The sequence below is a fragment of the Thermobia domestica genome, chromosome 7, assembly GCF_964235325.1.
Source record: "Thermobia domestica chromosome 7, izTheDome1.hap1.1, whole genome shotgun sequence".
Lineage (NCBI taxonomy): Eukaryota > Metazoa > Arthropoda > Insecta > Zygentoma > Lepismatidae > Thermobia > Thermobia domestica.
The window spans coordinates 41,122,389-41,148,825 of NC_137460.1; the positions used below are offsets into that span (position 1 = coordinate 41,122,389).

Consider the following 26,437-nt stretch of genomic DNA (forward strand, 5'->3'; position numbering starts at 1 on the left):
TTAGACCCGTAGTAAGACATTTTCTTCTTGGATACTCGATTGACCCCCCTTCCCCCCCAGAATAGGATTTTTTTAAAAAATAAATCTTATCCCAAGAATTTTCACCTTTGTATTATAAATGTTAAATAAAATCTATTGACTTCGAACGACCGCCCCCCAAACTTTCAGCCTGGATCCGTCCCTGCTACCACCAGACTTATATTTGTTCTTTGCGAGTTTATGTTTTGTGAATAACTTCTTTCTTCCACGCGTCTGTATCTTCCTCACCCTATCAACTGAGTCAAGCGCTGCTAAGCGGAGGAATTCGTAACTATTACAGAAGCTGACCAGTTGCGGAAAAAATGCAACCGTAAGGGACCAATACGGGAAGATAGGAGCGTTGCAAGAATAAATCCACTTCCCCATGTTAAGAGATAGGAGCTCGCTGCCATATGCTCAATGTTACTGCTTCCAGTGGCAACGTTCGCTGCCACTGGAAAGGTAAATCTCTCTCTTTCTTTTCGTTTTTTAATTGACTTTTTTCAGAAATGCATCAATACTGTTTTGCGCTCAAGAGCAAAGGTTTATTTTTTACTGATATACTACTTTAACACTTAAAAATATTTTTAGTATTTAAAAAAATATCCGGTTGCACAACCATGCAACATATAGTACCAGCCGCCACTGCTATATAGTACTAAAGCTAGGTTGCCATTCTGCAAGAATCTTGTAGCTCTCATTATAAAATCTTGCAACCCTCATCTTTCTATTTACTCTTTACACAGTTACAACCTTCTGAAAGCAAGCAAGATATCTCCACCCATGTAGCAGTGTACTCTAGCGGACAAATAGTGAACCTCTTCATTAAAAACGTGTATTTTCGCGTTTCCTTTCCCCGTCCAAAAGAATCTGTCGTTTCGGAAGAAATAAAACTGTTTTTTGTTTCTTTATGTCAGTGGGAGGGCGATAACAGGTAGCAAGCAAAACGACCCAGAAAGCAGGGTTTGATTGCTTGCAAGATGCAAAAATTGTTGCATGTCCCTTTGAAGACTATGTTTACATGGAGAAATATTGTAGGGTTGCAAGATTTTTTTTTTTTTTTTATGACAGCTACAAGATTTTTGCAGCAAGGCAGCCTAGCTTAACAATAAGTGTAATAGTTTTTTTTTTCGGTCACCCATCCTACGTGACTTTTTCCTGGTTTTTCCTCCAAGCAAATGTCGAGATGGTACCTAACATATGGTCCTACGCCGCTTCGTTCCTTCCTCGTTCTTTATCTCCAATTCCCCGGACAGTGTCGTCGAGGGACATCTCTCATACGTGACGGGCTAACACGGGCCATAGCTGACGAAGGCCCAGAAATCTAATTCCTGATAATAATCCTAGATCTGTAGACGGTGGACCCGCAGGAAAAAATCCCATTTAGTGGGATCTTAACACTAATTTTTCTCAAACACATAAAGGGAATTTTCGTCGAAGTTGGCCACATGTTTGGGATTTTTTCATATATAAGATATCACTTCCTCAGTAACACGAACCTTCCTAACTTAAAAAAAAAAAGGTATTTCGTGTTAAGATTTGACAATTAACACCGATTTCACGCTACTAATGACTCGTTATGTCTATTTTTCGCCTCTACTGAATTTTATTGACATGGGTTTTATATATATGAAAAAATCAGTGTTAATTGTCAAATTTTAACAAGAAGCCTTTTTTTAAGTCGGGAAGGTTCATGTTACTGAGGAAATGATTTCTTGAGTGTGTGATCCTTATTAATCAACGAAAATAATGAACGCGTGAATGAAAGGTGTTGCTATTGAAACTATTGAATGATATTGAAACAAATGTGTGTACTTGCAGAATACTAGAAGTTCCACATCACATTGTCAGATGGGAGCAAACATCCTTCAACGATTGACACCTACCGGACGAAATTGAAAATTCTGGGCGAGATCCTCTTTACTGTCTCTACCACTGTTGATTTATTTATTTCTACGCAAATTTTAGTTATTAGATATTTTTCACGAAAATGGTACCAATGTCTTGACTGGAATTTGTTAGTCTTTATAGTTGTCGAGCAGGTAGTCATTCAGTTTGGTTTTATCATTGTATTGCTAATATTTTGTATCCTGGCCATTGCACTATCCACTAATCTCAACAACACTGCGGGTAGTCTATCAATCAAGGATGATATCCATAATTACTTCCATAGGAATACATGGGGAATAGATTTTTGATTGTCTATATCTTGGAATCGATTGGATGGATCACCTCCATGAGCGAACTCGTTTCTTAACTTTGGATCCTCTATGACATAGCCAAAATTGATTGAGATCCATTAAGTAGTTCCCAGGTTTCCCGGACGGACACACATACAGACAGAGTAAATATAGAAAGAAGCTTTTGGTAAACGTAATTTCTTAAAAATAAATGATAACCAATTTAGATTCGTTTTATTCTTTCGGATATCAAATAATTTTGATAGAATTGCATCATTACCCACCGATATGTGATGTCCCCCAATGTGTTCGTGTGAGAAAAAAAGTGATATACTAAGTAGCTGCGATGCGACATATTCTAGCTTGTTTCTTTTCACTGTTTTTTTTTTTTTTTTTTTAAATAAAAGTCACTTGAGTTGTTGGATAAATATAAAATTTCTTTGTAAGGTATCGTTTGTTGAGAAATCATAATTGTTTTTTGGGATGGTGCCTGTTTGTAATAACTTCTCTGTGTTTATGGTTCGTAGCAGGCATGTGCACAGAAATCTATTTCGGAAGGGATCCAAAGCTTTTCGGAGATCCAAATTATATTAACATTTGTCAAATAATCACCCTTAAAATTACTCTAAATTTACAGAAAAGTCGGGATTTGGGGGAGAGGGGTACGAACCACCAGGACTCATCTCTGCGTACGTCATGGGTCCATAGATAAAAGGCATAGCTGAAGGGTTTATTTACGCTGACCAGTCAGCATATTGACTGGTTTTCTAGGCCAGAGTAGCTACCTCTACGATGAGTTAATACCATACTGCCATCTGGTGGGAGATGGGATTTCCCATCTAAAAACTGACTAAACCTAGAATTGCTTTATATTCTCTGACAGGAACACATTTGACTAGTTTTGATTGTCTAACTAGACTAACGTGGATCCATACAGTCATTAATTAGTCAATTCTTATACTTACTTTTACATTACAAGAATGTAATACGTATGTGTCTGCCATCATCTTTTCGCATAGAAATGAGCCACTAAAAGTGACCAAATATTGTACACATATAGATTTTTATCAGATCTAATCGCGCACGAAGCCTTTTTCGATTTTTCTGCTCAAAGGAGGATTAGGGAGATCACAATTTATGCGCGCTTTTTTGGTGGAAAATTTAAGAATTTAACAGGTTCTCAATCGTCTTACCATTATGCAACCCACACGACATTTGTATTTGCGGGGTTACATAACAGGATAGGATAAAGGAGTTAATCTTCGTTATTCATAATGATACAGATTTACATAAAACGATGTGATGAATACCCGGGCAATGGAATGATTATGAAGACATTCTTCTTGTTTTTTAAATCCAGGTTCTGAATTAAGACTAGGCAACGATTGGTGCTTATTGCTAGTAATTAAAAGAATAACTATTCGTTCATTGCTTTACTTAAACTTTTGTTTACTTCGTTTGGATACTAATGTCCTTCTTCAATGAAGTTGAACTTCAATTTTTATGTTTTATGTATTTATTCACTATCGAGGATATAAAGGACAGGGTCTACTATTAACATGAGCTCCTAATTACGATCGGGCCCTGGTCCCAATGCAGTTTACGGGTGCACAGACAATCATGCAAGATAAACTCCCACAACAGGCTATAGGGCGTTCCCCATAAGATTATTTCACCTTCAAGAGAGCTGGATTATACGTCATTGGTTCAGGCATCCCTCTTGAGCACCGTTACTGTAATCCAAAACACATAATTTCGTCCAGAGATCGAACTCGGTTCACATGCACCAGGGGCATCATTTCAGACTTCGCTTGAGGAGGGTAAAAACACCACCGACATAAGACTTCCACGTTTTGTACTAGTATATTAGTAGACAATCGATTAAAATATATGTATTCCTCAAACTCTTGGGGGGGTCATTGCCCCTCTTGCTCCCTCTAAATGACATCCATGTCATGCACAAAAAAAAAAAATCAACCAATTAAACACAAAGAAGTTTGCTTAAACTTTAGGATACAATAGAAAACTCCCATGGATTCTATATTAAAATGCAGATACGTAAAAAAGCGAAGACCCTGGCTAATAACGTGAAAGTGGTTTGTGATCAGACGAATTGCAATTCAATGACATCATTATTTTTTGTCTTTTAGATCTGAGTTCAATAGAACCGAATTCAAGCATTATACCAATAGCCTTGCGAAGCAGGGTCAACACCAAAAACATAATTTTTTTCCACACACACACACAAATAATAATCCGTGACCATGAACGCTCAAGATTAGAACGAGAACAACTTCGCTACATGCATCCCTCAGTATAATAATAATAATAATAATAATAATAATAATAATAATAATAATAATAATAATAATAATAATAATAATAATAATAATAATAATAATAATAATTTGATTGTATGCCGAAAATGGCTCAATAAAATTGGAGCAAAGGCATAATTGAATAATTGCAATTTTACGAAGAGATGCGGTCAACTTTTCTTCACAAAAAATTGCTTAAAACGTTATTTTATTAAAATACAGTGGTAAGCACATTCAGATGACACTTTTTTTCTTGAATTTTTTCACGTATGTTGGAATGTGCTAGTAGAGAAACTTGACCCTCACGCCGTTATCCTTTCTCCATCAAATAGCATAGAAAAATTTTGTGTTGCTCTTTTGTAGTGGAGGTTACGATAACTTTCCGTACCAATAGAATAAAGGTTTAAAATCAGGGGTGGCTTTAAGATTTTAATTTTGGATAGGCCCATTCCCTCGCGTATGAATACACATTGATATTTGATTGATTAATAACAGTAGGAAATTACTTTTACAGTACTGATTGATGCTTTTACTCTATTTTATTTTTTAGCGTTTATATATTTTTCAAAATTTTTGGATAGGCCCATGTGTAATTGTTCCAAGCTAAAGTATGGTGATAAAAGCCAATTGGGCGAGGATAGGGAATATCTTGTTCACACCTTCCTTCTGTTATTATTCGCTAACCGTAGTTTATTTCTCCTTGACACTAAGATCTTATCTGCTAAACAGTTATAGATTCACACTCAGGGGCGTAAATAAGGGCTCCGCAGATCCCGCAATGCGGGAGGGGCCTCAAGCCATCAGGGCCCCCCAAAAATCATGTAATGGGACGTAGAGAAGGGGCCCCATCTCACGCTGTCTGCGGGACGCCACTGCTCACAGTCGCTTTTGTTAAATACACCACGCGTACACATAGTAGATAATATAAGATAATTATTTACGCATATAGGCTTATTAACTAGTGTAAATAAAATATCATACTATACTATTTAACAGAACTGGGTTCGATTTCCGGCGGGAGCTCATGTGGTTCGGATTCCACGTTAATCGGTAGGTCCACTTCTCATATAGCCTCGCTGCTGAACGGGACGTTAAACTCAAAATCAACTCAACTCAACTATACTATTTAACATAAATATATTAAGTACTGTAGTATGTGAGAGCAAATCAGTATATTTTGGCGTGTATTTCCAAGAACTGAACATCTTTCGAAAATCCGAGAGGAGGGGCCATGGGCGTGGTGTGGCCAGTTTTCAAGCTGATTTGCATTTATTTTTATGAATAATATGTAGTGTTGCTCATAAGACGAGGGTCATGACGACTAAATTCGAGACGAGAGGAGAAATGTCTCGAGCCTCGTGACCAAGTTCACTCAAATTTTAGATCTATATTGCTTAAATGTTGCATGATTCATAGTATAAAAACTATACATTGATAAAGTGATGGTATGAAAAAAATGAAGAGCATTTATCAACATTTAACGATACTCAGGTAATTACACAATATATTCCAGTAATAAATATAGTATAAACTGTTACATCACAGTTTTCATAGACCTCTCATAGCGCGAATAATTCTGATAACTTCTTAATGAAATTAACAACAACAACAACAACAAAATCAGGGCGCCAATTTTATACACAAATATACAAAACGAGACGAGAAATAATGTTGTCTCGTCTCGTTTCGTCTCGTGGACAACACTAAAAATATGTGTAGAGCTTCTGAAGAAAGAAGTGGATTTTCTAACGTTTCTAAACACGACTGTGGCGTGATCCTAAGTTGTCAGAAGATAACGTCCTCAGTCATTTGGGACATCGAAACGCACCGCACTTTCTATTCACTTAAGGTACCGTATACGCGCTTAAGGTATATAGCTATACACACAATGCTATAATGCTTATCCCCCTTCTATCCTTCCATTCTTTTAAGAAGCGATGTGTACCAAATGCAGCCCTTGGTTGCGATGGTATACGAATAACTTTATCAAGGTTTGGGAAAGTGGGGTCCATGCATTCAATCTCGTCCTTTCAGGACAAGCATAATTTCTATGTATATACCTTAACCTAGGAATTTGTTTATTTTTACACAATATGTTGCTCAAGGAAAGGGTTTCCACGCCCGTTGCGTACGGCTCTGCTTAATTGTGGGTTTATAAATATTGTACAACCAGCCCACTATAGAGGGTTGAATTGAAAGCAGTACTCTAAGACAAGGTCATTAATATTATATCTATAAGAGATTATGAAAACGTCGAATCTCGCTTCTAAAGAACCAATATGTTAAAATCTATTCAAAAATCTATTCCGACATTAATCTAGGCATGAATGAATCTTAAGAAGAAGAAGAAAAAACAGGAAACCTAATCGAGAATCGAAGTCAGACCGCATCACCTTTTAAATATAGTGGAGACATAAAAGTTACGTTTAATATGATAGGGAAATAATACACAAAAATAATCTAATAGTTTCTCGCCGCTCATTACATTCCGCTTAATTTAAAGTCCTTAATTCGATTCTCGGCAAAGCACAAAAGTAGAAATGTTAATCTAACGCCGTGAGACAATTGAGAACCCAGTTCAATTAAGATGCAGTGAACTCCAGTCAGAAACCCAAGAATACCGGGATAGGATTTGAGTTGCTTGTCCATACATCAGCATCCAATTACCATGCCATCCGACCGGTTACAGCCTCGTGAACCGTAGAAATATAAATGTGATTTCTAACGCTTAGTTTCCCCCCTTCCCCTCTTCTAAACCTTCGAAATTATGTTACGCATTGGTTTACTGTTCTCATCACGAAAACAAACACCGGGAATCGAACGTCGGCTATTTCAAAAGGAAGACAAGAGCGGCTATATGGTCCGCTATTAATGTATCGATCTCTCGAACTACCAATAAACCCATTTTTAAAAAAGAAGACCTTCTTGATCTGAACCAAAATTAGAAAATAAAGTCAAGATGATTTCAAAGTTTTTATGCTCTTTTTCCACTTTATTTTTAATGTCATCAAAGGGAACAAATGCAATAAAAGACATTTTTTTTTTGTTGAAAACACAATACAGTAGTAGTAGTAGTAGGCATGCCGCAGGAATTTACTTCGGGGGTGGGTCCAAAAATTTTGGGGGGTCCAAATTCAATATGAGGGTAAATTATATTAATATATGTAAAATTACTCATAAAAGTTGACTAAATTTACTTTAAAATCGGGATCTCGGGGGGGGGGGGGGGGAGTGTCCGAACTCCCAGGACCTACTTGTTGCGTTCATCATTTATTATTATTATTATTATTATTATTATTATTATTATTATTATTATAGCGTTGCTATGCATTAATGGTGGCTAAGTAGTTGATTACGCTATACCAGTTGACCGCTTTGAGGGTAGATAATATGCTTAAAATAAATTAAGTATTACAGAATGGAACTGGAGTAATTTAAATGTGAAAAAAAAAACAACCATGATATTGTTCTCTGTCACAATCTGACATGGATTGGTGTTGAACCTGCGACCTCCTTGTAGTGAGCGCTCTATTTACTATGCAAGACTTGTCATATTTTAACAAGTACATTTAGGGTTTCAAGTTGTGCTTAAAATAAGAATCACAAAAAAAAAAAAAAAAAAAAATACTGCAGTCCTGTGTAGTTGAATAGTCCTGGATTCGAATCCCGGCACGTAAATTATTTTCGGTGTTGCCTCAGTATTGGTGTATAATCGGAGAACAACTTGGTACCGGGAAAGCCAGAAATAATTTCGACTGGAGAACGGTGTGCTAATAATACATTATGCAACCAACAAACACCCTTTGGCTAGCCATAGCCCTTTTGTGTAAGTTTTCTCATCATCGGAACTAAATTTCAATAGTTGATTTGACAGTTTATTGTTGCTTACATCATCATCACACTAGTGTAAACGACAATTGCTTGATAATAGTATGATAAGAAAAAAAAATACTCACCTTTTGTTACACGTGGGATCCAGGGTGGCTGGTATGTTGAAATCTTCTTAATAAAAACAAAATCCAAAAAAAATAAAATTTATAAAAAACGGAATGTTTTTTAAAGCTAAGTTTACTTGGTTGATCAAGTCTTCTGAATATGTGTCAGTTTATAACGACACGAAGAGAACAAAAATGGGAAAAAATTGCAACAACTTTTTTTTGGTTAAAAAAAATGACAAAATCACCACTTAACTAACAACAATCACACACCCACTTCAAAGGAAAAAAAACGTTAAAAAAATTACGAACAAAAAAAAGAAAGTTCGCGAAACAAAAATTACAAGGGCGAAATGTGTGTCCTCGTTTTTCTTTCTCTCTCTTTCTGTATATATGTATATAATAAATTCACAGTTTCTTCCGCCTTGTTTTTGTTCCGGTTCCTCGCGTATTTTTGTCTTGTTCCTTCTTTGCGTTTTCTTCACGCTACCATCTTCGCGGACGGCCCAACTCGAACTAGAATACCAGATGAACACGCAGCTATCCCGTACCGCGTTTAGTTGCAGGCAAAGTTGGGTTAATAATGCCTTGAGGTGAATCCAGCATTCTCCGTCATAGAAGTTAGTTCGGACGGGAGGAAGAGGGGAGAAAAGCAGAACTTGGTTGGCCATGTTCGTGTCGACTCGGTTTTTCTCTCGTCAGTTAACTCGTGTCGGCACGGCTAGGCTTTGCCTGAGGGACCTGCCGCCAAGCAAGCAAGGCAGGCTTCCAGTCCTCTCTCTCTCCCTCCTCCTCGTCCTCATGCCGTACTTCGCTTCTCTATACTCGCTCACATTGAGATCTGCATTAGCTAGCTTTGGCCTAAGGCGTACCTCAAACCATCTATATACTACGGATTCGTTCGTTTCTCCAGTGCGCGCCTCGGCACGGCTCAACACGGTACTGTCCTCAACAGGATTGCCAGTGTATGCTTATTATTACTATATACTTCTGTCGTTTTAACAGATCTTCGGAAATTGTTTCTTAGCGGAGAAGCGATATGAGCGGAAAGAAAATCTTTAGGTTTTATGTTGCCTTGTTATGCCGGCTAGATTAAAGGAGAGGGTGATGATAAGAAATGAATGTAATGGTGGAATGAATAAAGAGGGAGGAAACGGCAGAACCCCAAGAAAACGCACGAACACGGTATTTGTCCACCACAAAGCCCACTTGGCGCGAGCTGGGATCGAATCAGGGACCCCACGCACCAGAGGTGAACGCTCTACCACTGAGCTACCGTGGCCCAGGCGAAAAAAAGAAAAAAAATGGATTTATTTGGGCAGATATTAAAAAAAAAATGCCAAGAAGTCAAGTTGCACTTCTTGGTACTGTATAGGGGAACATTAGGGCTAATTCATGGCTAAGTGATAACGTTGCCACCTCCTTAGCAAGAGACTGAGTTCCATTCTCGATGCATCATTAAAGCCTTGGGGATGAAATGAGACAATAAGCAGAGAAAAAGCATCATTTTCAATAACTGTCCTCCCTACTGGCAAACGAGCAAGCCTTTGTTGTATGAGAGCCCGGGTCATTGACGATGTCAGCTTTCATTTCTTGGGGGGGGGGAGAAATAAGAGGAGAGGGGTAGCTATTTCTTGGAGGACTGAATAGTTCTATATGATTTGACCTATATTACAATACAACATGTCTGGGTGCCTGCTCCCTCTAGCGACATCACTGCTGAGTTCGATGACCGATGGAGGAGCATTGGAACATATTACAATGCTCATATTCCACCTTAAACCATGAGTCCACATCTCAAATAGCCTCGGTGCTGAGAAGGGCAGTGGCGGATCTAGAAGGTAAAATCTGAGGGGGACAGCCAGAACCCAGACTGTGATAGGTATATCATGAGTTTACTATAAACTTTCAAAAATACGGTATATAAATAATAGCTTAAATTATTTTTGTCACTCAAAAAAACTGGGAGGCCTAGACCCTTTTGCCCCGGGCTAGATCCGCCACTAGATAGAAAAATTTAAACTTCAACGAACATACAAACATGTTCAATACCTAAAATACAAAGTGAACCTACAACATGCACAGTCAAATATAGGTGCTAATATTGCTAAGAGATTGTTATCTTCGTCGTTCCGAAAAAGATTTGTTCCGATCCTCCTTCAGAGTAAACATGTCCATTTTAAAAAATCGAGGCTAGTGTGAGGATAGGCTTACTAATCTCACTGGATCGCGAGCCCGAGAGTCAGTTTTGCTTGATTGATTGACTTTAGCTTCCTTTCAACAGCGAGGTTGTATGAGATAGCTCCTATAGACCTACAGTTTAACGGGGATGTGAGCCACATGAATTTCCGCCGGGAATCGAATCCGATCTGTACGCTGACAATGTCAATACGAGGGAGCTTTTCAAGATTAGGTTCGTGAGTTTAGGCATCTCTGCTACTGCAGATGGGATCGTTGACAATTGTGACTAACTAGACAGATGTTGTACTCGAAAAATATCCCTGGTGTTACAACATATGAAGGGTAATAGTCTGCAAAATGACGCACGTTTAACTAGGAAGAGTGTGATCAGAGCATTGGCTACCATCTGACTACTTCGGCTGGAATTCGATACTTCTTAACCCAAGTAGTATCCCAATCACCTCACGATGCTCGATTAAAAAAATAAATAAAATAAAATGTGCCTCCTCTGGGAATGACGTGCAAACAAGGGAAGGATTTGGAACTAAAGCCTGTGACAAACATCTTGGCATTTCAGCTAAACGAATAAAACGCAAGCTCTGACGCGACGTTGCCGAGTACTAAGGGGTGTGGCTATGACTAAGCAGACGAACTACAGCGCGATCAGGTGGCAGAGGATAGACGTGGATATGTACAAAATAAACGTGGCAATATCGCTGGCCTCTCATTTGCTAGCAGTCTTTAAAGGGAACTTGGAGCGCCGCCTTCAAATGCCAAGATGTTTGTCACGCCGTTTATATTTCTGAGCTTTTGGTATCTATGGCCACTGTAACCTAACGCGTGTGGGGGATGACGTCCCTCAGCGAACACACTATTCGAAGAACTTGGAAAGAAAGAATGCGACCTGCGATCATATGATAAGTATTATCTCGGTATTTGCCTGGAGTGAATGATGAAGAATTTCATTCAGTAAGGTTATGGCTGACCTGGAAAAGCTTTTACACTTTTTCGACCGAGCGTTTCCAACGGGAATCGAACCCGGGACCGCTCCCACCAAAGACAAGAGCGTTATCGATTATGCTTAGAGGGACCACACAACCAAGACATATTGGCTAAAAGTTATGCTTTTGAATATTATATATATGTTTCTCTCTCTCTCTCTCTCTCTCTCTCTGTGTGTGTGTGTGTGTGTGTGTGTGTGTGTCAAACACACATGGGTATTACGAAAAAGACAATGAAAATGTGACAATAAACATAAAATGAAAAAAAGTAATTGAGTGGTAGAAAACGTAATGGTTTTATTAAAAATATAGAACATAAAAAAGTAGTAGTGCTACAATAAAGAGAAAAGAAGTGAAAGAAGGCAGAATTAACTGCATCGTTTGAAGAGAAATGATTCTTAGGAACGTGAGGGAAGGCATGATAGGAAGGAAGAAAAGAGAGATGAGAACAAAAGTTTCACTCAATAATTCTTGAGTCAAAAGAAAGGCATTAACAAAAGATTATAATGCATAGTAGGTTGGTTGGTGATAAGTAGAACTAGGAATTTTAGGTGCAAGACTTTGGTTTAAAAGAAAACCAAACTTTGGTGGAAAAAGGTGCCAAATTTTAGAGGAAAAAGTGTTGCAAATTCCAAATATAAATATTAATTTTATATATATATATATATATATATATATATATATATATATATATATATATATATATATATATATATATATATATATATATATATATATAAACAACACCGACCGAACTATGTCAGGTATACGAAGTGTGATCAAAAAGTATGGTGGATAATTTTATTAGAAACAAAGTAATAAGTTTACATGTAATTTGATTTAATCTTCTTCAGGTGAATCATTTTATTAGAAACAAAGTAATAAGCTTGGAATTTGATTTAATCTCCTTCAGGTGAATCATTTTATTAGAAACAAAGTAATAAGCTTACATGGAATTTGATTTAATCTCCTTCAGGTGAATCATTTTATTAGAAACAAAGTAATAAGTTTACATGGAATTTGATTTAATCTCCTTCAGGTGAATCATTTTATTAGAAACAAAGTAATAAGTTTACATGGAATTTGATTTAATCTCCTTCAGGTGAATCATTTTATTAGAAACAAAGTAATAAGCTTACATGGAATTTGATTTAATCTCCTTCAAAGTACTGTCCTTGGATAGCAATGCACTTATCCCAACGTTGAATCCATGATTGGATGCATTTCTGGAAGGCTTCTTTTGGAAGAGCGTTCAGCTGCTCTGTCGTGGTGTCAAAACATTTTCCTTTAAGCGCGGTTTTCATCTTTGGGAAAAGCCAGAAGTCACATGGTGCTAAATCTTGTGAGTAAGACGGCTATGAACAGACAGGGGTCTTATACTTTTTCCGGCCAAAAACTCGCGGATCGAAAGCAAGGTGTGTCATGGCGCGTTTTTGTGGTGAAGAAGGAAGCCATTTGTCCGTTTAATCGGCGGTTAAAATGATTTTCACAGGCCCATACGAAATGTTCAGTTCTTCGGAAAGCTTTCGACTAGTCATTCGCCTGTTTGAACATGTCATTTGTGCCACTTTTTTGCACGTTTTCATCTGTATTTGACGTCGAAGGACGTCACGATTGTTGCTCGTTTTCAACCGAGTCTTTGCCGCTTTTGAATCGCTCACACTACTTCAAGACAATCTTCAATGCCACTGCTTCATCGCCATACACTGATTTTGACACTTTGTGAGCTTCTTTAGCACTTTTTTTTTAAAAAAGTTTAGAAGAAACTTAATGTTGGAGCACAACAGACACGCTTAACACGTCCTCAAGAACAAAGAAAAAATTATATTGGTCAATTAGTTAGCGCAAGAATTTCCCTAGATTTTCACGCTTTATTGAAAAAATCCCTTTTTTCCTTTTTTGCTAAATTTACCTACGAAATTTTCCTAGATTAGGGAAATTTTCCTCAAACTACGAATTCTGCCCCCGCCAAGTCTACGATTCCTCTATTAACAATATCTAAATACAGGGTGAGCCAAAAGTCATAGAACAGTCAAATAAAATAAAATCTACGCGACAGACGAGAATTAAATGTTTCTATGAGGGGACAAATATCACACATAATACCGCATTTCCGATAGCTTACCACCTGGCGCTACAGCTCAGGCTGAGCTCTGGTCTCCTTCACCACATATCTCCAAGCTTCTCGATCTTCAACCATTTCTTTCCAGTCTCTTATCTTCATCATCTTCAGATCTTGCTACACATTTTCTTTCCATCTTATTTTCGGACGTCCTCTTTTTTTGTTAGAATATATCCTTCATTAAATCTCTTTTAGGCATTCTATTACCTTCCATTCTTTCTAGGTGTCCGAACCATCTGAGCTTCTGTGATTTAATAAATTGTACAATATCTTGTCTGTCTAGTATATTGTCTTTTTCCACATTATTTCTTATCATCCATTGATTTCCTCTTCTTACTGGGCCATATATCTTCCGTACTATTTTCCTTTCAAATTTCGTTAGTGTATCTTCTTCTTCCTGCCTTAGAACCCAAGTTTCACTTCCATATGTAACAATTGGTCTAATCAGTGTTTTGTATAGCCTACCTTAATTTTCATTCTTCTATCTATCCCTCTGCTTTTCAGTAACTGTAAGTTTGCATAGTATGTTCTATTTTCTGCTTGTATACGATCATTTATCACCATGCTCAGTATTTTCGATGGCCATCTTAAAATTCATCATCTCGGGTTCAACTTTAAACTTTCAAATGGGAACGAGTGTTTGTGACACATCACGTAGCACTAAAATTCGCTGAATTCATATCTGTGTGTGTTTTTAAAGCTAGCTTTTACGGTGTCCGAGATTTTTAATAGTGTTTTAGTTTTTTCGTTTCAGGTTCACCAACTGAAGATGATCCTCGCGAAAACTAACTCATAAAGATTGTCCTGATCGCATAAAGATCGTGTCCTGATTAAAAAAAAAAAGACAAATTTTGAACATAAATTTACAAAAGGAAACAAAAATGTTTGAGACAAGACTTCTACAAAATTCACGAGGCGAGACGAGAAAACTGTATTGAATATTATTCAATATAATTCGCACTCGGGCCCAAACCCTCAATTGGGTTCGCGCTGAATTATTGAGCTCATCAATCGCACTCAATAATCAAGTCATCATCAGAAAATAGGAATAATGAATAGAAACCGAGCCTTGATGGAAGGATCACCGAATCCTGAAGACAATTGAGGCAAAGAACAGTAGAGCTAATACGGTATGACTGAGTACAGAACTCAAAACAGCAACTCGAACTAGTGATGGGTAATTCTGGAACGATTCGTTCGAAAAGAACTAATTCTTCAGTGACATGAAAGGATTGAAATTTTGAAAGGAACTAGATTAACTTTGGCGAAGTCAAATGACAGATTCACTACGAGGAATAAAAAAAGATGGATTCAGCTGGTGTAGTTGACTGAGTCAGTGGATTCGGTTGATGGAACTAAATGATGACACTGAACAAGAGACGAGTGATCTCAGTTGATGGATTGATACGGACACAAGCGGACAAAAACAATACTTCACAACAGGGAGACATTTTATGACGAAGACGCATATTATGAACACACTGCGCGCGTCTACAAACAACCAAAGGTCTTCCTTTCTGTGACCTTTGTTTGCATAAAAGAAGCTTCAGACATGGTAATTCCTCCTTGTACACTTCTATTCATTTCTTCCTCCCCTACCAAAACCAACTTTGCATTAACTTTTTAGTTGATGAAACTAATTTTGACCAGTGTTGCTAAAAGGAGGTATCATAATGGAGAACCATATGGAACTCAGAATTGTTCAATTCATCGGAACGAGAGGATTCGTTCCAGAGTAATGATCAAATCCTTGATTCGAGGAGTGAAATTGGAAAACCAAAGAAGTCCGAGGAATTATAAAACTCACTGGAGTCAAAGGATTCGATTCTTTGCAAAGAATTAAAATGAACCGATTCTGGAAAAAGAACCAACCTTTTCCTGCTCATCACTAACTGAAACGATCTGTTTTTAGGTTCTACGTAGTCCGACGAGGGCTGCATAACCTTAACATTTGCAATTGGGTTGCGATTTCGAAACCTCTTATCACCGCTCCCTATGGTGAAGTGGAACTCGCACACCGCTCCCTATGTGTGTCGATAATTAGAAAAAAGTAAAATTGGTCGATTAATGATCTGTTTTCTTATTTTCAACCTAGGCCTGTGTTAGGCTAAAGGACAGGACAACCAAGATGAGTCAGAAGAGGAAAGCATTGACCGTATGTCAGAATCACTACGTTGGAAAGTTGTGTCAAGCACGTGTTCGGGTGAGTATGTGATACGAGGTTTTGTTCCATTGTTCACAGTTACCTGCCTGTACTGCGCCTCACCTTAGCTGTCCTATCCTCTGATCAATGTGCGGCTAAATCTATAAATGTGTTGCGAACGTCCAAAGAGGCAGACACTACTTACCATCTACTTCCTACCGTTGAACATAGCGGCTGTTTCTTTGCTGGTGATGGCCACAATTCTGTAGTATTTCGTTGATCCTTTCATTACTGTAAAAGTGTAAATTACTGTCAATGGTTACGCATTTAGGTGCATTCTATATTACATATATTGTTCCCTCACAGGTACAACACAGTTTTTCCAACATGATAATGCGCCAATGCACAAGCCAGGGGGTTGATTGAATGAAACATATCAGAATAGGCTTCAACTCCTCCCGTGGCCCTCTCAATCACCCGATTTCATATCTATAGTCTTTTGCAGAGCAGCAAGTGCAGTGCAGATTTCATTCATTATCACTGAAGCAACTGAGTCCAGCACAGCATGAAGAATGGTCCATTATTAAACTGAAAACTATCCACGATTTCTGCCTGAAATCCACAATAATACAACAGCTTAAAGATGGTTAAAGCCGTTTAATAATGGTAGATTGCGTTCTGTTAATGTGTTCCCATTAGTGTTGCCAACGAGGCGAGTAATGACTTGTTTCGTCTCGAACACAATGCGAGAAATACCTTTCTAAACTCGAGGCAAGATTTAAAAAATCAGACATTTCAAGAGCCTCATGAGCAACACTAGTTCACCCAAATCTTAGATCTCAAACACTACTTTAGTGTTGCATGATTCATAGTAAAACCTATAAAGTGATAAAGTAATTGTATGAACACAGTGAAGAGCATTTATGTACGTTTAAAGTGATCACACAATATACTCCAATAATAAACATGGTTTAAAAGTTGTTGTATCATATACTTCGTGGAGTTCTCGTTACGTCGAAGGTTTATGGTCACCTCTAGACGAAATTAAAAATAAAATCAGGGCAGAAATTTTACGCATAAATTTACAAAACTAGACGAGAAATATTTCAAGTCCAGACTAAAAAAGCTTTTCAAGATTCGAGATTGGGACGAAAAAGACTTATTTCTCGTCTCGTAGTCAAAGTCTCCATTTTTAATAACTATCTATATGTTACTACTGATGTATACAATATAAAGTATTTTATCTATTTTAGTACATTTTCATCAAAGAACTGTAACTTTACTTTAAACCATCATTTATATACCTAATATACGAGGATAAGTCAAGAAGTAAAGGCCATTTGAGAAAAGCTGTACTTTTTCTAATGATAGAAAACTGAAACATACCTTATTTTTCTACGTAACCTCTCTGGACTTCAATGCACTTTTCCCAACTTTTCACAAGTTTTTTGATTCCGTCAGAAAAAAAAGTTTTTCGGTTGCATCTGTAACCAATTTTGCACTGCATCAATGACTAGCTGATGGTTGACGTTTAAATTTCTTAACTTCTGGCGATGATGGGTGTTTCCAAACCATGCTCGCAGCCTTATTTTCCGGTTCGGGATGATGTACCCAAGTTCCTCAGTCGTTGAGGTCGATGGCCTGCCGGATCTTTCATCTTCCCTGTTTGAAATGCTCTATCTATACTTAGATCTTTCTTCGCGATAAGCAGTTGTCACCATACTGTGCTTGCATTCGACGAATAATGTCCGCAGGTTTCACACCTTCCACATACAAAAAGCGAATCACTGCTCTCATTTCCTCCTTGGTGCAGATTGCCAATGGAGCTGCCATGCTTAACGGCCTGCTACACTTCATGACTAATACAGGAATACGATCGATACGTTGTCTCGAAGTGTTGCCAACTACACTCATTCAGCGCTGGTTACTAGCACTGTTGCCTATCTCTGGAAAGAGAAATTGCAAATGTGCTTTTACCTTTTGAATTCTCCTCGTATATATATATCACTCGTTGCCTTGACCTCCTCTACTACAAGCCTCTATTTATCTCTATATCTTTCTACTGTTCTCCATCTTCATATTTTCTAGCTTTACGTTCTTATTTTCCAACCATTTATTTCAAGGCCTTCCTTTTCTTCTTACGGAGTAGAGCCTTCTCTTCACAATCATTTTCTACATTGCATCATCCGGCATTTTTTCCATGTTCCAACCATTGTAATCATTGGGATTCTTTTATGCATATAATATTTTCCCCTTACATTATTTCATCCAACTCATGGTTATATCGCTTTCTCTACGTTCCATCTTCTACTTTTCGTCCATATATTTTCCTAAAGGTCTTCCTTTCGAAGATTCTACGTTCATTTTCTTCTTTTCACAACACCAACCCATACTAAATTAAACAACAGTAGACTAACAAAATTCCTTGTCTTATCACCAATGTAGTAGATTTTTTAAGAAATTCTACTATTCGTTTTTATACTATGAATTACATTTCTTAATTTACTACTCATTTTTCTATTTCTGACATTGCTGCATGTTTCTTCTTTTTCTAAAACTGTATCAAGTGCTTTTGTTACGTCTATGGAACAGAGATGGATTGCTTTATATTAACTTAATCCTTCTATAATTTGTTGTAACATAAATATTTGCTCTTGCATGGTTTTCTATTAGTTCTAAAGCTACTTTGAGAATCTTCTAACTGTGGTTCTACTTCTTCCCTTTCATCATGAATTCTTGCAAAAAGTTTAGCTATTGTGCTAAGAACTGAAATTTCTTTCTGGTTGTTACAAATCTTTATTTTACCTTTCTTGTGAGTATAAATCACTGCAAATCCCAAACTTTTGATATTTACTCTTTTCCAAATCAAAGTAGTTTTAACACATATGTATTTCGTAAGTATTTAAGTGTTTGATCAGTCCTGGAACAATTTCATCGTACTCAGACACTTTTCTTATTTTCATTTTTCTTATTGTTCCCTTTGTCATTTCCATTTCTCTTTTTTCATATCCATTTCTTTTTTCTTACTTGCTTTCCTTCTTCATTTGTCAGTTGTTCTTTTCCTCTATATCTAAATTTCCTTAATCTTTCCCTTTCATTACAGTTTTAATTCTATTTTTTTATATGTAAAAACTTTTCCCTCAGTTTTTCTTCGAAGTATTATCTCATTATATACACACACGTCCTTTCAATTATAACTAACGAGGAAGGCCCATAAACCGTGAGAGTTGAATTTTGATGAAAATTTGTGACAAGATTCAGTTCGAGTTGCTAAATAACGTAGTAATAGTCACTCGATGCGCAAATGCTTCGTTGAGCTGCTACACCGACGCCATCTTGAAATCCTGTAGGCAATGTCCAAGAATACCCTTTTAGCACAAAAATGAAAAAGCTTTTGATATATCTGACTTCAGTATTGTAAACCAAGGTAAATCATCTATATGTGAGAGTACTTCCAGTGCATGACCACCATCTTGAAAGGCGCCATATTGAATCGCCGTCAAATGATAAATGGCAAGGGGGTCATGTAGGGTATCAAATAGCACTGGAATTTACTCCTGAATTCATTTCCGTAACCAAAATTTAGATATATGTTTTCACTTCAGAGTTAAGAGCTCTCTTACCCACAGGAACATATAAAAACTGTGCGAGTTAAACTTGCGTCATGAAACACGGTCATGCGAGCAGTTGCATGATTTTAACTAATGCAGTAGTTAATGCAGTACAATAGCAACTATACCAATCAGATCTTGAGACTAGTAAGACTAGTAAGACTAGAAATTGTTAATTAAATTGAAATTTCTGTAGTGAAAAATGGAATATCAGCATGCTACAAGTTATACCTATTTCAAAGTGAGATGGAATACACTGTTGGTCGATGAAACAACACATGCCTAATAGTACTGACAAGCAGAGAATACCAAAGGGTTGTTCGGATATATATTAGAAAAATTATATAAACTGGTACATATTAGTTGAACGACCAAAATGGTTCGGATTCCACTATAATCAGTAGGTCCACTTCTCCTTTAGCGTAGCAGGCGTGTGGGACGTTGATTTGTATCAAACCAAAAATCTCTTTTAGGCAATTTTACGTGGTCTATTATAGTGTGTTAAGTTTTATTCTCCAATCTAGAAACCTTACGCAAAGACCATCATTGTTGCAGAATATTGCGTTCCTTTTCAATACTCATATTTGACGACCTATAATTTACCGTGCATATTACGAAGTTAAAATACTTTAATGTATTTATTGACAGTTTCTCTAAATACAATCGATTTATTGCTGCCACATTGAACAATGAAAGAGATTTAAATTATCAGTTCACAGCTAATTCTTAGAAGATACACCTGGAAACTTAGAACTCACTTTTCTTGTGTCTGTTCTGCTATTAGTGATAAGAGAATGCATGCACAACTGCTAAGAACATGTGGCAGTAAAGATTATTACAAGATTCAACTCCAAGTTGCAATCCATAAAACAAGCCTCTTTCTTCCTTTTCCCTTCAATATAAAATAATTAAATATCTGCATCTTTCCACCTTTAACGATAAAACACTTGCTTATAATAAGGGCAAGACTAGTTTTCATATCAAAACTGTGATAAATAACTGATTGTAGCAGGTGTTCACTTGTTCGGTGTACAAGTTATATGGCAGAATTTTCATAAAGAAAATGCATTCTGTTGTGTATCATCAATTTTGTGCACCAGTCCTAAAGGACATGCTTGCATATGCATGGCAGAAATGAGAGTACGTAACAGGAGCAATAGTTGGTTCACTTACAAATGTTCTGAAGACTAGTAGAAAATAGTGTCTGTGGTCATGAAGATTGTGACGAAAGTGCATTTGTTAAGTGTTTGCACTGCTCCATGATGCTGTGTGCTAATCACTACGTTTTGGATCTCCATCATCACAATTGAAGAGTAAAAGGTTAGTAGGTTAATATTTGCTTATGTGCAATAGTTTATATTATTTTTCTATTTTTTTCTATTAATTTTCTAATAGCTTGAAGACAGATTCTTTAAAACCATATGTGCCGTTCTACCTAACTTATATTACAGCATTTAAATGCTATGCATAATCGCAACACACACAGACTCATATATATAGCGATTTTGAAATAGGTATAATTTGTTACAGTGCTGCTATTCCATTTTTCACTACAGGCATTTCAATTAAATTAACGATATCTCTAACTAGTCTCAAGATCAGATTGGTATAGTGGCTATTGTAGATCAAATAACTACTATTGCATTAGTTAAAATCATGCAAGTGTTTGCACGACCGCATTTCATATCACAAATTTTACTTGCTTAGTTTTTGTATGTTCCTGTGAGCGAGAGAGCGCTTAACTCTGAAGTGAAAACAGATATCTAAATTTTGGTTACGGAAATGAATTCAGAAGTAAATTCCAGTGCTATTTGATACCCCACATGACCCCCTTGCCATTTATCATATTTGACGACGATTCAATATGGCGCCTTTCAAGATGGTGGTCATGCACTGGAAGTACTCTCACATATAGATGATTTACCTTGGTTTACAATACTGAAGTCAGATATATCAAAAGCTTTTTCATTTTTGTGCTAAAAGGGTATTCTTGGACATTGCCTACAGGATTTCAAGATGGCGTCGGTGTAGCAGCTCAACGAAGAATTTGCGCATCGAGTGACTATTACTACGTTACTTAGCAACTCGAACTGAATCTTGTCACAAATTTTCATCAAAATTCAACTCTCACGGTTTATGGACCTTCCTCGTAAGTTATTTTCTAATATTTTAATTTAAACGTAGAATAAATTTATATTTCCTCGATAATTCTCTTGTATCTTTTTCCCTAAATCTTCCCAACCTTAATTTTTAAAAAAAAATCCTTAATACTTTGACTTCTTCTATTCTTTACATCACTCATAGTCCTCCTGCTTCTTTCTTGTTAGAAAGTGTTTTATTCCGTTTTGTTCTCTGCAACTTCTTGGATTTCTAAATTCTACCACATTGCTCTTTGACTTCACTCATGTCTGCTCCGCTATCTATTATTACAGTTCTACTCTAATTGTTTCACCTTAATTTTTTCTTCGTGAAGAAATATTTCAAACATTTCTTGTGATTTTTTTCATATATATATATATATATATATATATATATATATATATATATATATATATATATATATATATATATATATATATATATATATATATATATATATATATATATATTCAATCATATCGCTTTGATATTTTCATAATGAAAAGATCACTTCTCTACGTTGACTGTGTCAGAGAGCAGTGAAGCATTTTTCAGACAGCTGACGATAGGTTTCTGTTGGGTGCATCAATATTACCCTGAAATAAAGATCATAAACATGGAGTGAACTTACACATCACCTCCAAAATCAAGTATAGCTGCAACTGTGGAGTAAATCTAACTTCTTTACTCTATGGTGTAATCCTCAGGTGGAAATGTGGTAGTCTAATGTTCTTAGGTTAGTTGATATTTATATCCTTTTTCAGCCCTCAACGAATTGAACCCGGAACTTTGTGCACCAAACACATGCGTGTTAGCTATTAAACCAGCGAGGGGCATTAGTCTTCTGGGTCTGTAAATGGGTTATCCTGATAAAATAGCCAAAATCTGGCTATGCAAGTCGCTGAAACAGAAAAGGCAGGATTAAAACAAAAGGATGCTTCTTAGAGCCTGTCTATTCCACCTGCGCCCTCAGAAAATATGCGAACTATACTTCGGCCCCAGCCCCGCCACCCTCTGGCGGATGAAACTCTCCCTTTGCTTAGGGGAAAGAAGTGAATGACCTCAGCTGTGTTGCCAATATGTCATTCAGTCACTTGGTTTTGACGAGTAGAGATCATAGGCTACTTAGTCTGTGGCTATTTGAGAATGCGTTTTTCGAAGCGTTACCCCCTAGAGCGAATACGACCAAGGTGGCCAGGTGGTATTACTTTACTTTCATCAGAGTTATAAATCATACTGTGAGCCAGTTAGGGTTTTCAGGTCTTTTTTGCCAAGTCCAGGTCTATAATAGCAGAGTTCCAGTACTCTGCACAAAGCATCTTCAAAACAGCCGTTTCTTGCTAAAAAATCCCCTTGCCTGGCAACACGTCTTTCCTTTTTCCCTTCCTTTTGACATCTTTTAAACAGCAAGCGGTTTATTGTTCCGAAACACACCAAATACGCTCGAGCTGACGTTTTCTCCGCGTTTTTATTGCTTTCGCGTTTGTGATTAGCCATCCACATTTAAATACATGGTCAGCGTATTCCAAGCGTATGCATAAGCAACAAAAACGCTTTGCAAACGCTACAAATAGCCGGAGACTTAGAGTGTCTAATAAGACAGAGCACAGCGAAATCCATGTAATAATTCATTGTGGCGACCCTTCGCATCCAACAATTGAAAGATGTCGGCTGCAGCAAATTGTCCCTCCTCGTTCGAGGGAGATATGGGAAATCACATATCGACGACAGCTCCAGAAGAGGCACAGTTGAAATAGAAAGACTAGCTGTCAATTCTCCAGCACACAAAACAACGGAGACAGCTGAACTAACAAGCAGTTACGCTCAGCAGTGACATTCACCTTACTCGCCTTGTTTGGCACCTTCACCCTTCTTCCAAGAACAAAATATACTTTTAAAAAGTTTGGTATTATTGTTTCTTTTTGTAACATGAAAATTTTGAAATTTTCACTCTGAGGAGCATGTGAATTATAATACAAAGGCAAGTTTGAGGTTCTTAAAACTGTATAAACTGTATAAAACTATATATAAGATGGCCATACATGAATATCTGCAATGTAACCTCAAGGCATGGAGAACTTCATTTGAAAGAGTACTTTGGTTCAAAAATTGACGATTTGTACTGTATTCTGCATATGTAGATAATGAGTGGGTATTATGGATAAATGTATGTACGTAAAAAAGAACATAAAGAAGTATTTTTTCTTTTTCTAAATAAGAAATCCTAAGGGAATGAGAGGGCCTGCCGTGGGACCTAATAATGAGAAAGAAAGATAAAAGAAATAACAAAATCATGCTCTGAGAGTGGTGCGCATGCGTGGGTGGGTAAAATAAAAGGTGGGCTAATGCCCGTTCCTTCTTTTTGGCCTCGCGGGCATGTTATGAGAGAAATAAAGTACGTACCAGGGCTACAAGCGATGGATGGTTTTTTATTTCAAGAGCGAAAGAGCGGAGCTCCGGGTAACAAAAGGTGAACGAGAGATGAGACGGGATGAATGTTACAAAAACTAGAAAAAAAGATCACAAGGCGTGTCTGATGGCGCAGATAAAAAAAAAATCTTCTATAACAACGGTTGAAGAAAGCCTTTGTTTTAATTTCAGTCCCACTCTGATAGGTGTATATGTATATATATATATAAAGCTCGACGTGTCGAAAGCGTAACTCTATTTGCATAATATGGCTCGTTTTTTTAATACTCCTAATTCTTGTTCTTTCTATAAAAGAAACGATATGGCTTAAGGGTACCTTGTTTGTAATGACATTGATGAGTTGACCTGGTGGGAGGTAATGCGTTCTATGCCCCTTTGCCTTTTCTTTACGCTTTGGCGAGACGACGACGAGATGTGGGTTTAATTCACCAAGCCAAAAAAAATTCAGGGGGGAGGACGAGGACGAAGAGTGCGACAGCTAGAGGGCGTTAGTGAAGGTACGCTCCTCTTTCTATCTTCCTGTATTCTCTTAATCTATGACTTTTTTTTTTCTGTCTAAACACGGCATTCTCTCTTTCTATTCTTTTTTTTTAATGTGCAGGGAGGGAGGGACATTTGCAAAATAGCTCTTTCGGATCTCTTCTTATGCCCTTTATTCTAAATACACACAGGTTCACTCATCTACATTTTCTACTTCGGACACGAAACTGAAAAGTAGGAGGAAGTAAATGGAACTTTATGCCTGATGACTTGGGAACTTTATGCCTGATGACCATTTCGAAATGGAATGATATGACATATTTTATTGTCATGATTATAGAGAAAGTGAATGTTAAAATGAAATGTTAGAATAATTTTTAAGGGAGTTTAATTTAGCAAAACTACATTGTACATTTACTCTCTCCATGTGTCCGTCCATTTTCAAAAGACCAAAAAAAAAAAAAAAAAAAAACCCTCCGAAACTACTTGGATGACCATCAATTTTGGCCAGGATGTAACAAGTCAAAAGTTTGAAATCAGGTACGTTCACGGAAGTGATCCATCGAACAGATGGAGCAGAAATCAACCATTTCCAGTTTTAACATTGAGCGCTATAGAGTAAAAACGGTGATAGATAGGAAAAAGCGATTTCCTGTAATGATTAAAACGTCCCATCTTTAACTCTTTAGTGAAACCAGAAGCAAGGGGGATCAAGGTGGTAGAGCGCTTATCTCTGGTGCGTGGAGTCTCTGGTTCGTTCCGCGGCTAAGTAAGTTTATGGTGGACAGCATCATGTCCGTAGGTTTTCTCGGGATACTCCCGTTTCCTCCCACGTTCTCATTGCACAAATTGTTCGATTATCATTCACTTCTCTTAATCATCTCTCTCCCTTAGCCTAAAGGGCATAATCGTTGGACGTTAAGCTGAAAGATTGTATTTCCTTTCCCTTCCTTTAAACTCAAAATATGTCCTTCCGGTTTTAGTACCTCATAGAGAAAAAAAAATAAACTGTAGTTTGACGTCTATTGTACAAGGTAGCCCATGATTATGTACAGGGTGGCCGAAAAGAAGCTATACAGTCAACTCATTGCTTTTTATATCATTTCTTATTGTTATCCGTCACCAGTGGCATATTTACGATTTTGTTTCGGGTAGGACTTTGCTAACTTTCGGGGGGGGGGCTTTGCCTGAAAATGTGAAAATTCTGCAAGATATTTCATATACTTTACTATAGTAAGTAAGATTTCGGGGGGGGGGGCTTAAGCCCGGAAGCCCCACCCCTAAATACGCCACTGTCCATCACATAGACTTAGTTTCTTCATTACTTGTTATTGTCTTTTTACTTATATCTGAATCGATCTCATTCGGCTGAACAAAGCAATCCTGGTTGAGTGTAAATTCTTATGCGTAGTTCGCGGGACAAACATTTTTGTAACGCTAAACACTGATGTTATACAATAAACACAAAACCTATTAAACTCTCCGTTTACCAAGTTAAAGTAGTTATGTTGTTTAACTGGAGGGATGTAAATGCACTCTACCACAGAAACTGTGCTTTTCTATAAAATAATTAGGATTAGGAAGTAGATTTCTGGGGTTTTGGCATCTATGGCCATTTTACCCTGTCACGTGTGAGGAATGATGTTTCTTGGCGATTACACTACTCAGGGAAGTGCAGAAGGAAAGGGAGGAAGCGGGCTTCATGTTGACATAAAGTAGCTCTTCCCGCTAAAACTGTGGAGACTGTAGCGCCGCCACTCAAGGAAGTTGGGTACTACGAACTACTAAAAGCAAGAACGAATCAAATCATTCAGAACGTGTGAGTCTGATAGAATTAGCCAATGACACACTTAGCTACTACCAATAGCAGACGATGCAG

At 37.3% G+C, this 26,437-nt stretch overlaps 1 protein-coding gene across 1 annotated transcript in view; it reads right to left on the reverse strand.

Annotated features, from left to right (window-relative positions):
- Nucleotides 1-9,240, reverse strand: part of twz (BTB/POZ domain-containing protein twz) — a 209,404-nt gene extending 200,164 nt beyond the window's left edge. Inside the window, exon 1 of the mRNA XM_081764526.1 lies at nucleotides 8,473-9,240. The gene's annotated coding sequence lies outside the window, so the exon portion shown is untranslated. The remainder of the gene's footprint in view (nucleotides 1-8,472) is intronic.
- Between the last annotated feature and the right edge of the window lie 17,197 nt (nucleotides 9,241-26,437).